Raw genomic sequence first — 11,186 nt, 5'->3', positions numbered from 1 at the left:
ACAGTTCTTGTGGTATTGTCAAAGTGATATTTGGAAGCCCATAGAGGGCTAGGGTGAAAAAGGAAATATCCTCAGATGAAATCTGGAAAGAAGCTTTCTGTGAAACTGCTCTGTGATGTGTGACTTCTACTCACAGAGTTATATCTGTATTTCGTGGATCTCTTTGCTAGCCTTATTTCTGTGGAATCTGAGAACGGATATTTCGGATCCCTTTGAAGACTATAGGGCCAAAGGAAATATCCTCCGATAACAAAGAGAAAGAAGCTTTCTGAGAAACTACTTTCTGTTCTGTGAAATCATCTCACAGAGTTACAGCTTTCCCCTCAAGAAGCCTTTCGCTAAGACAGTTCTTGTGGAATTGGCAAAGTGATATTTGGAACCCCTAGAGGGTTATGGTGAAAAAGGAAATATCTTCAGATGAAATCTGGAAAGAAGCTTTCTGAGAAACTGCTTAGTGTTCTGTTAATTCATCTCACAGAGTTTCAACTGTATTTCGTGGATCTCTTGGCTAGCCTTATTTCTGTGGAATCTGAGAACAGATATTTCGGATCCCTTTGAAGACTATAGGGCTAAAGGAAATATCCTCCGATAACAAAGAGAAAGAAGCTTTCTGAGAAACTTCTTTGTGTTCTGTCAAATCATCTGACAGAGTTACAGCTTTCACCTCAAGAAGCCTTTCGCCAAGACAGTTCTTGTGGAATTGGCAAAGTGATATTTGGAAGCCCCCAGAGGGCTAGAGTGAAAAAGGAAATATCCTCAGATGAAATCTGGAAAGAAGCTTTCTGAGAAACTGCTATGTGATGTGTGACTTCTACCTACGGAGTTATATCTGTATTTCGTGGATCTCTTTGCTAGCCTTATTTCTGTGGAATCTGAGAACGGATATTTCGGATCCCTTTGAAGACTATAGGCCCAAGGAAATATCCTCCGATAACAAACAGAAAGAAGCTTTCTGACAAACTTCTTTGTGTTCTGTGAAATCATCTCACAGAGTTACAGCTTTCCCCTCAAGAAGCCTTTCGCTAAGACAGATCTTGTGGAATTGGCAAAGTGATATTTGGAACCCCTAGAGGGCTATGGTGAAAAAGGAAATATCTTCAGATGAAATCTGGAAAGAAGCTTTCTGAGAAACTGTTTAGTGTTCTGTTAATTCACCTCACAGAGTTACATCTGTATTTCGTGGATCTCTTTGCTAGCCTTATTTCTGTGGAATCTGAGAACAGATATTTCGGATCCCTTTGAAGACTACAGGGCCAAAGGAAATATCCTCCGATAACAAAGAGAAAGAAGCTTTCTGAGAAACTTCTTTGTGTTCTGTGAAATCATCTCACAGAGTTACAGCATTCCCCTCAAGAAACCTTTCGCTAAGACAGTTCTTGTGGAATTCGCAAAGTGATATTTGGAAGCCCATAGAGGGCTATGGTGAAAAAGGAAATATCCTCAGATGAAATCTGGAAAGAAGCTTTCTGAGAAACTGCTTAGTGTTCTGTTAATTCATCTCATAGAGTTATCTCTGTATTTCGTGGATGTCTTTGCTAGTCTTATTTCTGTGGAATCTGAGAACATATATTTCTGATCCCTTTGAAGGCTATAGGGCCAATGGAAATATCCTCCGATAACAAAGAGAAAGAAGCTTTCTGAGAAACTTCTTTGTGTTCTGTGAAATCATTTCACAGAGTTACAGCTTTCCCCTCAAGAAGCCTTTCGCTAAGACAGTTCTTGTGGAATTGGCAAAGTGATATTTGGAAGCCCACAGAGGGCTAGAGTGAAAAAGGAAATATCCTCAGATGAAATCTGGAAAGAAGCTTTCTGAGAAACTGCTCTGTGATGTGTGACTTCTACTGACAGAGTTATATCTGTATTTCGTGGATCTCTTTGTTAGCATTATTACTGTGGAGTCTGAGAACGGATATTTCGGATCCCTTTGAAGACTATAGGGCCAAAGGAAATATCCTCCGATAACAAAGAGAAAGAAGCTTTCTGACAAACTTCTTTGTGTTCTGTGAAATCATCTCACAGAGTTACAGCTTTCCCCTCAAGAAGCCTTTCGCCAACACAGTTCTTGTGGAATTGGCAAAGTGATATTTGGAAGCCTATAGAGGGCTATGTTGAAAAAGGAAATATCGTCAGATGAAATCTGGAAATTAGCTTTCTGAGAAACTGCTTAGTGTTCTGTTAATTCATCTCACAGAGTTACATCTGTATTTCGTGGATCTCTCTGCTAACTTTATTTCTGTGGAATCTGAAAACAGATATTTCGGATCCCTTTGAAGACTACAGGGACAAAGGAAATATCCTCCGATAACAAAGAGAAAGAAGCTTTCTGAGAAACTTCTTTGTGTTCTGTGAAATCATCTCACAGAGTTACAGCTTTCCCCTCAAGAAGCCTTTCGCTAAGACAGTTCTTGTGGAATTGACAAAGTGATATTTGGAAGCCCATAGAGGGCTAGGGTGAAAAAGGAAATATCCTCAGATGAAATCTGGAAAGAAGCTTTCTGAGAAACTGCTCTGTGATGTGTGACTTCTACTCACAGAGTTATATCTGTATTTCGTGGATCTCTTTGCTAGCCTTATTTCTGTGGAATCTCAGAACGTATATTTCGGATCCCTTTGAAGACTATAGGGCCAAAGGAAATATCCTCCGTTAACAAAGAGAAAGAAGCTTTCTGAGAAACTTCTTTGTGTTCTGTGAAATCATCTCACAGAGTTACAGCTTTCCCCTCAAGAAGCCTTTCGCCAAGACAGTTCTTGTGGAATTGGCAAAGTGATATTTGGAAGCCCATAGAGGGCTATGGTGAAAAAGGAAATATCCTCAGATGAAATCTGGAAAGAAGATTTCTGAGAAACTGCTTAGTGTTCTGTTAATTCATCTCACAGAGTTACATCTGTATTTCGTGTATTTCTTTGCTAGTCTTATTTCTGTTGAATCTGAGAACAGATATTTCAAATCCCTTTGAAGACTATAGGGCCAAAGGAAATATCCTCCGATAACAAAGAGAAAGAAGCTTTCTGAGAAACTTCTTTGTGTTCTGTGAAATCATCTCACAGAGTTACAGCATTCCCCTCAAGAAACCTTTCGCTAAGACAGTTCTTGTGGAATTGGCAAAGTGATATTTGGAAGCCCATCGACGGCTATGGTACAAAAGGAAATATCCTCAGATGAAATCTGGAAAGAAGATTTCTGAGAAACTGCTTAGTGTTCTGTTAAATCATCTCACAGAGTTATATCTGTATTTCGTGGATCTCTTTGCTAGCCTTATTTCTGTGGAATCTGAGAACAGATATTTCGGATCCCTTTGAAGGCTATAGGGCCAAAGGAAATATCCTCCGATAACAAAGAGAAAGAAGCTTTCTGAGAAACTTCTTTGTGTTCTGTGAAATCATCTCACAGAGTTACATCTTTCCCCTCAAGAAGCGTTTCACTAAGACAGTTCTTGTGGTATTGTCAAAGTGATATTTGGAAGCCCATAGAGGGCTAGGGTGAAAAAGGAAATATCCTCAGATGAAATCTGGAAAGAAGCTTTCTGTGAAACTGCTCTGTGATGTGTGACTTCTACTCACAGAGTTATATCTGTATTTCGTGGATCTCTTTGCTAGCCTTATTTCTGTGGAATCTGAGAACGGATATTTCGGATCCCTTTGAAGACTATAGGGCCAAAGGAAATATCCTCCGATAACAAAGAGAAAGAAGCTTTCTGAGAAACTACTTTCTGTTCTGTGAAATCATCTCACAGAGTTACAGCTTTCCCCTCAAGAAGACTTTCGCTAAGACAGTTCTTGTGGAATTGGCAAAGTGATATTTGGAACCCCTAGAGGGTTATGGTGAAAAAGGAAATATCTTCAGATGAAATCTGGAAAGAAGCTTTCTGAGAAACTGCTTAGTGTTCTGTTAATTCATCTCACAGAGTTTCAACTGTATTTCGTGGATCTCTTGGCTAGCCTTATTTCTGTGGAATCTGAGAACAGATATTTCGGATCCCTTTGAAGACTATAGGGCTAAAGGAAATATCCTCCGATAACAAAGAGAAAGAAGCTTTCTGAGAAACTTCTTTGTGTTCTGTCAAATCATCTGACAGAGTTACAGCTTTCACCTCAAGAAGCCTTTCGCCAAGACAGTTCTTGTGGAATTGGCAAAGTGATATTTGGAAGCCCCCAGAGGGCTAGAGTGAAAAAGGAAATATCCTCAGATGAAATCTGGAAAGAAGCTTTCTGAGAAACTGCTCTGTGATGTGTGACTTCTACTCACGGAGTTATATCTGTATTTCGTGGATCTCTTTGCTAGCCTTATTTCTGTGGAATCTGAGAACGGATATTTCGGATCCCTTTGAAGACTATAGGGCCAAAGGAAATATCCTCCGATAACAAACAGAAAGAAGCTTTCTGACAAACTTCTTTGTGTTCTGTGAAATCATCTCACAGAGTTACAGCTTTCCCCTCAAGAAGCCTTTCGCTAAGACAGATCTTGTGGAATTGGCAAAGTGATATTTGGAACCCCTAGAGGGCTATGGTGAAAAAGGAAATATCTTCAGATGAAATCTGGAAAGAAGCTTTCTGAGAAACTGTTTAGTGTTCTGTTAATTCACCTCACAGAGTTACATCTGTATTTCGTGGATCTCTTTGCTAGCCTTATTTCTGTGGAATCTGAGAACAGATATTTCGGATCCCTTTGAAGACTACAGGGCCAAAGGAAATATCCTCCGATAACAAAGAGAAAGAAGCTTTCTGAGAAACTTCTTTGTGTTCTGTGAAATCATCTCACAGAGTTACAGCATTCCCCTCAAGAAACCTTTCGCTAAGACAGTTCTTGTGGAATTCGCAAAGTGATATTTGGAAGCCCATAGAGGGCTATGGTGAAAAAGGAAATATCCTCAGATGAAATCTGGAAAGAAGCTTTCTGAGAAACTGCTTAGTGTTCTGTTAATTCATCTCATAGAGTTATCTCTGTATTTCGTGGATGTCTTTGCTAGTCTTATTTCTGTGGAATCTGAGAACATATATTTCTGATCCCTTTGAAGGCTATAGGGCCAATGGAAATATCCTCCGATAACAAAGAGAAAGAAGCTTTCTGAGAAACTTCTTTGTGTTCTGTGAAATCATTTCACAGAGTTACAGCTTTCCCCTCAAGAAGCCTTTCGCTAAGACAGTTCTTGTGGAATTGGCAAAGTGATATTTGGAAGCCCACAGAGGGCTAGAGTGAAAAAGGAAATATCCTCAGATGAAATCTGGAAAGAAGCTTTCTGAGAAACTGCTCTGTGATGTGTGACTTCTACTGACAGAGTTATATCTGTATTTCGTGGATCTCTTTGTTAGCATTATTACTGTGGAATCTGAGAACGGATATTTCGGATCCCTTTGAAGACTATAGGGCCAAAGGAAATATCCTCCGATAACAAAGAGAAAGAAGCTTTCTGACAAACTTCTTTGTGTTCTGTGAAATCATCTCACAGAGTTACAGCTTTCCCCTCAAGAAGCCTTTCGCCAACACAGTTCTTGTGGAATTGGCAAAGTGATATTTGGAAGCCTATAGAGGGCTATGTTAAAAAAGGAAATATCGTCAGATGAAATCTGGAAATTAGCTTTCTGAGAAACTGCTTAGTGTTCTGTTAATTCATCTCACAGAGTTACATCTGTATTTCGTGGATCTCTCTGCTAACTTTATTTCTGTGGAATCTGAAAACAGATATTTCGGATCCCTTTGAAGACTACAGGGACAAAGGAAATATCCTCCGATAACAAAGAGAAAGAAGCTTTCTGAGAAACTTCTTTGTGTTCTGTGAAATCATCTCACAGAGTTACAGCTTTCCCCTCAAGAAGCCTTTCGCTAAGACAGTTCTTGTGGAATTGACAAAGTGATATTTGGAAGCCCATAGAGGGCTAGGGTGAAAAAGGAAATATCCTCAGATGAAATCTGGAAAGAAGCTTTCTGAGAAACTGCTCTGTGATGTGTGACTTCTACTCACAGAGTTATATCTGTATTTCGTGGATCTCTTTGCTAGCCTTATTTCTGTGGAATCTCAGAACGTATATTTCGGATCCCTTTGAAGACTATAGGGCCAAAGGAAATATCCTCCGTTAACAAAGAGAAAGAAGCTTTCTGAGAAACTTCTTTGTGTTCTGTGAAATCATCTCACAGAGTTACAGCTTTCCCCTCAAGAAGCCTTTCGCCAAGACAGTTCTTGTGGAATTGGCAAAGTGATATTTGGAAGCCCATAGAGGGCTATGGTGAAAAAGGAAATATCCTCAGATGAAATCTGGAAAGAAGATTTCTGAGAAACTGCTTAGTGTTCTGTTAATTCATCTCACAGAGTTACATCTGTATTTCGTGGATTTCTTTGCTAGTCTTATTTCTGTTGAATCTGAGAACAGATATTTCAAATCCCTTTGAAGACTATAGGGCCAAAGGAAATATCCTCCGATAACAAAGAGAAAGAAGCTTTCTGAGAAACTTCTTTGTGTTCTGTGAAATCATCTCACAGAGTTACAGCATTCCCCTCAAGAAACCTTTCGCTAAGACAGTTCTTGTGGAATTGGCAAAGTGATATTTGGAAGCCCATCGACGGCTATGGTACAAAAGGAAATATCCTCAGATGAAATCTGGAAAGAAGCTTTCTGAGAAACTGCTTAGTGTTCTGTTAAATCATCTCACAGAGTTATATCTGTATTTCGTGGATCTCTTTGCTAGCCTTATTTCTGTGGAATCTGAGAACAGATATTTCGGATCCCTTTGAAGGCTATAGGGCCAAAGGAAATATCCTCCGATAACAAAGAGAAAGAAGCTTTCTGAGAAACTTCTTTGTGTTCTGTGAAATCATCTCACAGAGTTACATCTTTCCCCTCAAGAAGCGTTTCACTAAGACAGTTCTTGTGGTATTGTCAAAGTGATATTTGGAAGCCCATAGAGGGCTAGGGTGAAAAAGGAAATATCCTCAGATGAAATCTGGAAAGAAGCTTTCTGTGAAACTGCTCTGTGATGTGTGACTTCTACTCACAGAGTTATATCTGTATTTCGTGGATCTCTTTGCTGGCCTTATTTCTGTGGAATCTGAGAACGGATATTTCGGATCCCTTTGAAGACTATAGGGCCAAAGGAAATATCCTCCGATAACAAAGAGAAAGAAGCTTTCTGAGAAACTACTTTCTGTTCTGTGAAATCATCTCACAGAGTTACAGCTTTCCCCTCAAGAAGACTTTCGCTAAGACAGTTCTTGTGGAATTGGCAAAGTGATATTTGGAACCCCTAGAGGGTTATGGTGAAAAAGGAAATATCTTCAGATGAAATCTGGAAAGAAGCTTTCTGAGAAACTGCTTAGTGTTCTGTTAATTCATCTCACAGAGTTTCAACTGTATTTCGTGGATCTCTTGGCTAGCCTTATTTCTGTGGAATCTGAGAACAGATATTTCGGATCCCTTTGAAGACTATAGGGCTAAAGGAAATATCCTCCGATAACAAAGAGAAAGAAGCTTTCTGAGAAACTTCTTTGTGTTCTGTCAAATCATCTGACAGAGTTACAGCTTTCACCTCAAGAAGCCTTTCGCCAAGACAGTTCTTGTGGAATTGGCAAAGTGATATTTGGAAGCCCCCAGAGGGCTAGAGTGAAAAAGGAAATATCCTCAGATGAAATCTGGAAAGAAGCTTTCTGAGAAACTGCTCTGTGATGTGTGACTTCTACTCACGGAGTTATATCTGTATTTCGTGGATCTCTTTGCTAGCCTTATTTCTGTGGAATCTGAGAACGGATATTTCGGATCCCTTTGAAGACTATAGGGCCAAAGGAAATATCCTCCGATAACAAACAGAAAGAAGCTTTCTGACAAACTTCTTTGTGTTCTGTGAAATCATCTCACAGAGTTACAGCTTTCCCCTCAAGAAGCCTTTCGCCAAGACAGTTCTTGTGGAATTGGCAAAGTGATATTTGGAAGCCTATAGAGGGCTATGTTGAAAAAGGAAATATCCTCAGATGAAATCTGGAAATTAGCTTTCTGAGAAACTGCTTAGTGTTCTGTTAATTCATCTCACAGAGTTACATCTGTATTTCGTGGATCTCTCTGCTAACCTTATTTCTGTGGAATCTGAGAACAGATATTTCGGATCCCTTTGAAGACTACAGGGACAAAGGTAATATCCTCCGATAACAAAGAGAAAGAAGCTTTCTCAGAAACTTCTTTGTGTTCTGTGAAATCATATCACAGAGTTACAGCATTCCCCTCAAGAAACCTTTCGCTAAGACAGTTCCTGTGGAATTGGCAAAGTGATATTTGGAAGCCCATAGAGGGCTATGGTGAAAAAGGAAATATCCTCAGATGAAATCTGGAAAGAAGCTTTCTGAGAAACTGCTTAGTGTTCTGTTAATTCATCTCACAGAGTTACATCTGTATTTCGTGGATCTCTTTGCTAGCCTTATTTCTGTGGAATCTGAGAACAGATATTTCGGATCCCTTTGAAGGCTATAGGGCCAAAGGAAATATCCTCCGATAACAAAGAGAAAGAAGCTTTCTGAGAAACCTCCTTGTGTTCTGTGAAATCATCTCACAGAGTTACAGCTTTCCCCTCAAGAAGCATTTCGCTAAGACAGTTCTTGTGGAATTGGCAAAGTGATATTTGGAACCCCTGGAGGGCTATGGTGAAAAAGGAAATATCTTCAGATGAAATCTGGAAAGAAGCTTTCTGAGAAACTGTTTAGTGTTCTGTTAATTCACCTCACAGAGATACATCTGTATTTCGTGGATATCTTTGCTAGCCTTTTTTCTGTTGAATCTGAGAACAGATATTTCGGATCCCTTTGAAGACTAGAGGGCCAAAGGAAATATCCTCCGATAACAAAGTGAAAGAAGCTTTCTGAGAAACTTCTTTGAGTTCTGTGAAATCATCTCACAGAGTTACAGCATTCCACTCAAGAAGCCTTTCGCTAAGACAGTTCTGGTGGAATTGGCAAAGTGATATTTGGAAGCCCATAGTGGGCTATGGTGAAAAAGGAAATATCCTCAGATGAAATCTGGAAAGAAGATTTCTGAGAAACTGCTTAGTGTTCTGTTAATTCATCTCAAAGAGTTACATCTCTATTTCGTGGATCTTTTTGCTAGCCTTATTTCTGTGGAATCTGAGAACAGATATTTCTGATCCCTTTGAAGACTACAGGGCCATAGGAAATATCCTCCGATAACAAAGAGAAAGAAGCTTTCTGAGAAACTTCTTTGTGTTCTGTGAAATCATCTCACAGAGTTACAGCATTCCCCTCAAGAAACCTTTCGCTAAGACAGTTCTTGTGGAATTGGCAAAGTGATATTTGGAAGCCCATAAACGGCTACGGTACAAAAGGTAATATCCTCAGATGAAATCTGGAAAGAAGCTTTCTGAGAAACTGCTTAGTGTTCTGTTAATTCATCTCACAGAGTTACATCTGTATTTCGTGGATCTCTTTGCTAGCCTTATTTCTGTGGAATCTGAGAACAGATATTTCGGATTCCTTTGAAGGCTATAGGGCCAAAGGAAATATCCTCCGATAACAAAGAGAAAGAAGCTTTCTGAGAAACTTCTTTGTGTTCTGTGAAATCATCTCACAGAGTTACTGCTTTAACCTGAAGAAGCGTTTCGCTAAGACAGTTCTTGTGGAATTGGCAAAGTTATATTTGGAAGCCCATAGAGGGCTATGGTGAAAAAGGAAATATCCTCAGATGAAATCTGGAAAGAAGCTTTCTGAGAAACTGCTTAGTGTTCTGTTAATTCATCTCACAGAGTTACATCTGTATTTCGTGGATCTCTTTGCTTGCCTTATTTCTGTGGAATCTGAGAACAGATATTTCGGAACCCTTTGAAGACTACAGGGCCAAAGGAAATATCCTCCGATAACAAAGAGAAAGAAGCTTTCTGAGAAACTTCTTTGTGTTCTGTGAAATCATCTCAAAGAGTTAGAGCTTTCCCCTCAAGATGCGTTTCGCTAGGACAGTTCTTGTGGAATTGGCAAAGTGATTTTTGGAAGCCCATAGAGGGCTAGGGTGAAAAAGGAAATATCCTCAGATGAAATCTGGAAAGAAGCTTTCTGAGAAACTGCTCTGTGATGTGTGACTTCTACTCACAGAGTTATATCTGTATTTCGTGGATCTCTTTGCTAGCCTTATTTCTGTGGAATCTGAGAACAGATATTTCGGATCCCTTTGAAGACTACAGGGCCAAAGGAAATATCCTGCGATAACAAAGAGAAAGAAGCTTTCTGAGAAAGTTCTTTGTGTTCTGTGAAATCATCTCACAGAGTTACAGCATTCCCCTCAAGAAACCTTTCGCTAAGACAGTTCTTGTGAAATTGGCAAAGTGATATTTGGAAGCCCATAGACGGCTATGGTACAAAAGGAAATATCCTCAGATGAAATCTGGAAAGAAGCTTTCTGAGAAACTGCTTAGTGTTCTGTTAATTCATCTCACAGAGTTACATCTGTATTTCGTGGATCTATTTGCTATCCTTATTTCTGTGGAATCTGAGAACAGATATTTCGGATCCCTTTGAAGGCTATAAGGCCAAAGGAAATATCCTCCGATAACAAAGAGAAAGAAGCTTTCTGATAAACTTCTTTGTGTTCTGTGAAATCATCTCAAAGAGTTACAGCTTTCCCCTCAAGAAGCCTTTCGCTAAGACAGTTCTTGTGGAATTGGCAAAGTGATATTTGGAACCCCTGGAGGGCTATGGTGAAAAAGGAAATATCTTCAGATGAAATCTGGAAAGAAGCTTTCTGAGAAACTGTTTAGTGTTCTGTTAATTCACCTCACAGAGATACATCTGTATTTCGTGGATCTCTTTGCTAGCCTTTTTTCTGTTGAATCTGAGAACAGATATTTCGGATCCCTTTGAAGACTACATGGCCAAAGGAAATATCCTCCGATAACAAAGTGAAAGAAGCTTTCTGAGAAACTTCTTTGAGTTCTGTGAAATCATCTCACAGAGTTACAGCATTCCACTCAAGAAGCCTTTCGCTAAGACAGTTCTGGTGGAATTGGCAAAGTGATATTTGGAAGCCCATAGAGGGCTATGGTGAAAAAGGAAATATCCTCAGATGAAATCTGGAAAGAAGATTTCTGAGAAACTGCTTAGTGTTCTGTTAATTCATCTCAAAGAGTTACATCTCTATTTCGTGGATCTCTTTGCTAGCCTTATTTCTGTGGAATCTGAGAACAGATATTTCTGATCCCTTTGAAG

This window comes from Macaca fascicularis, chromosome 3 (assembly GCF_037993035.2).
Source record: "Macaca fascicularis isolate 582-1 chromosome 3, T2T-MFA8v1.1".
NCBI classification, from domain to species: Eukaryota; Metazoa; Chordata; class Mammalia; order Primates; family Cercopithecidae; genus Macaca; species Macaca fascicularis.
The sequence above is the reverse complement of the archived record's forward strand: the minus strand, read 5'-3'. Positions refer to the sequence as shown.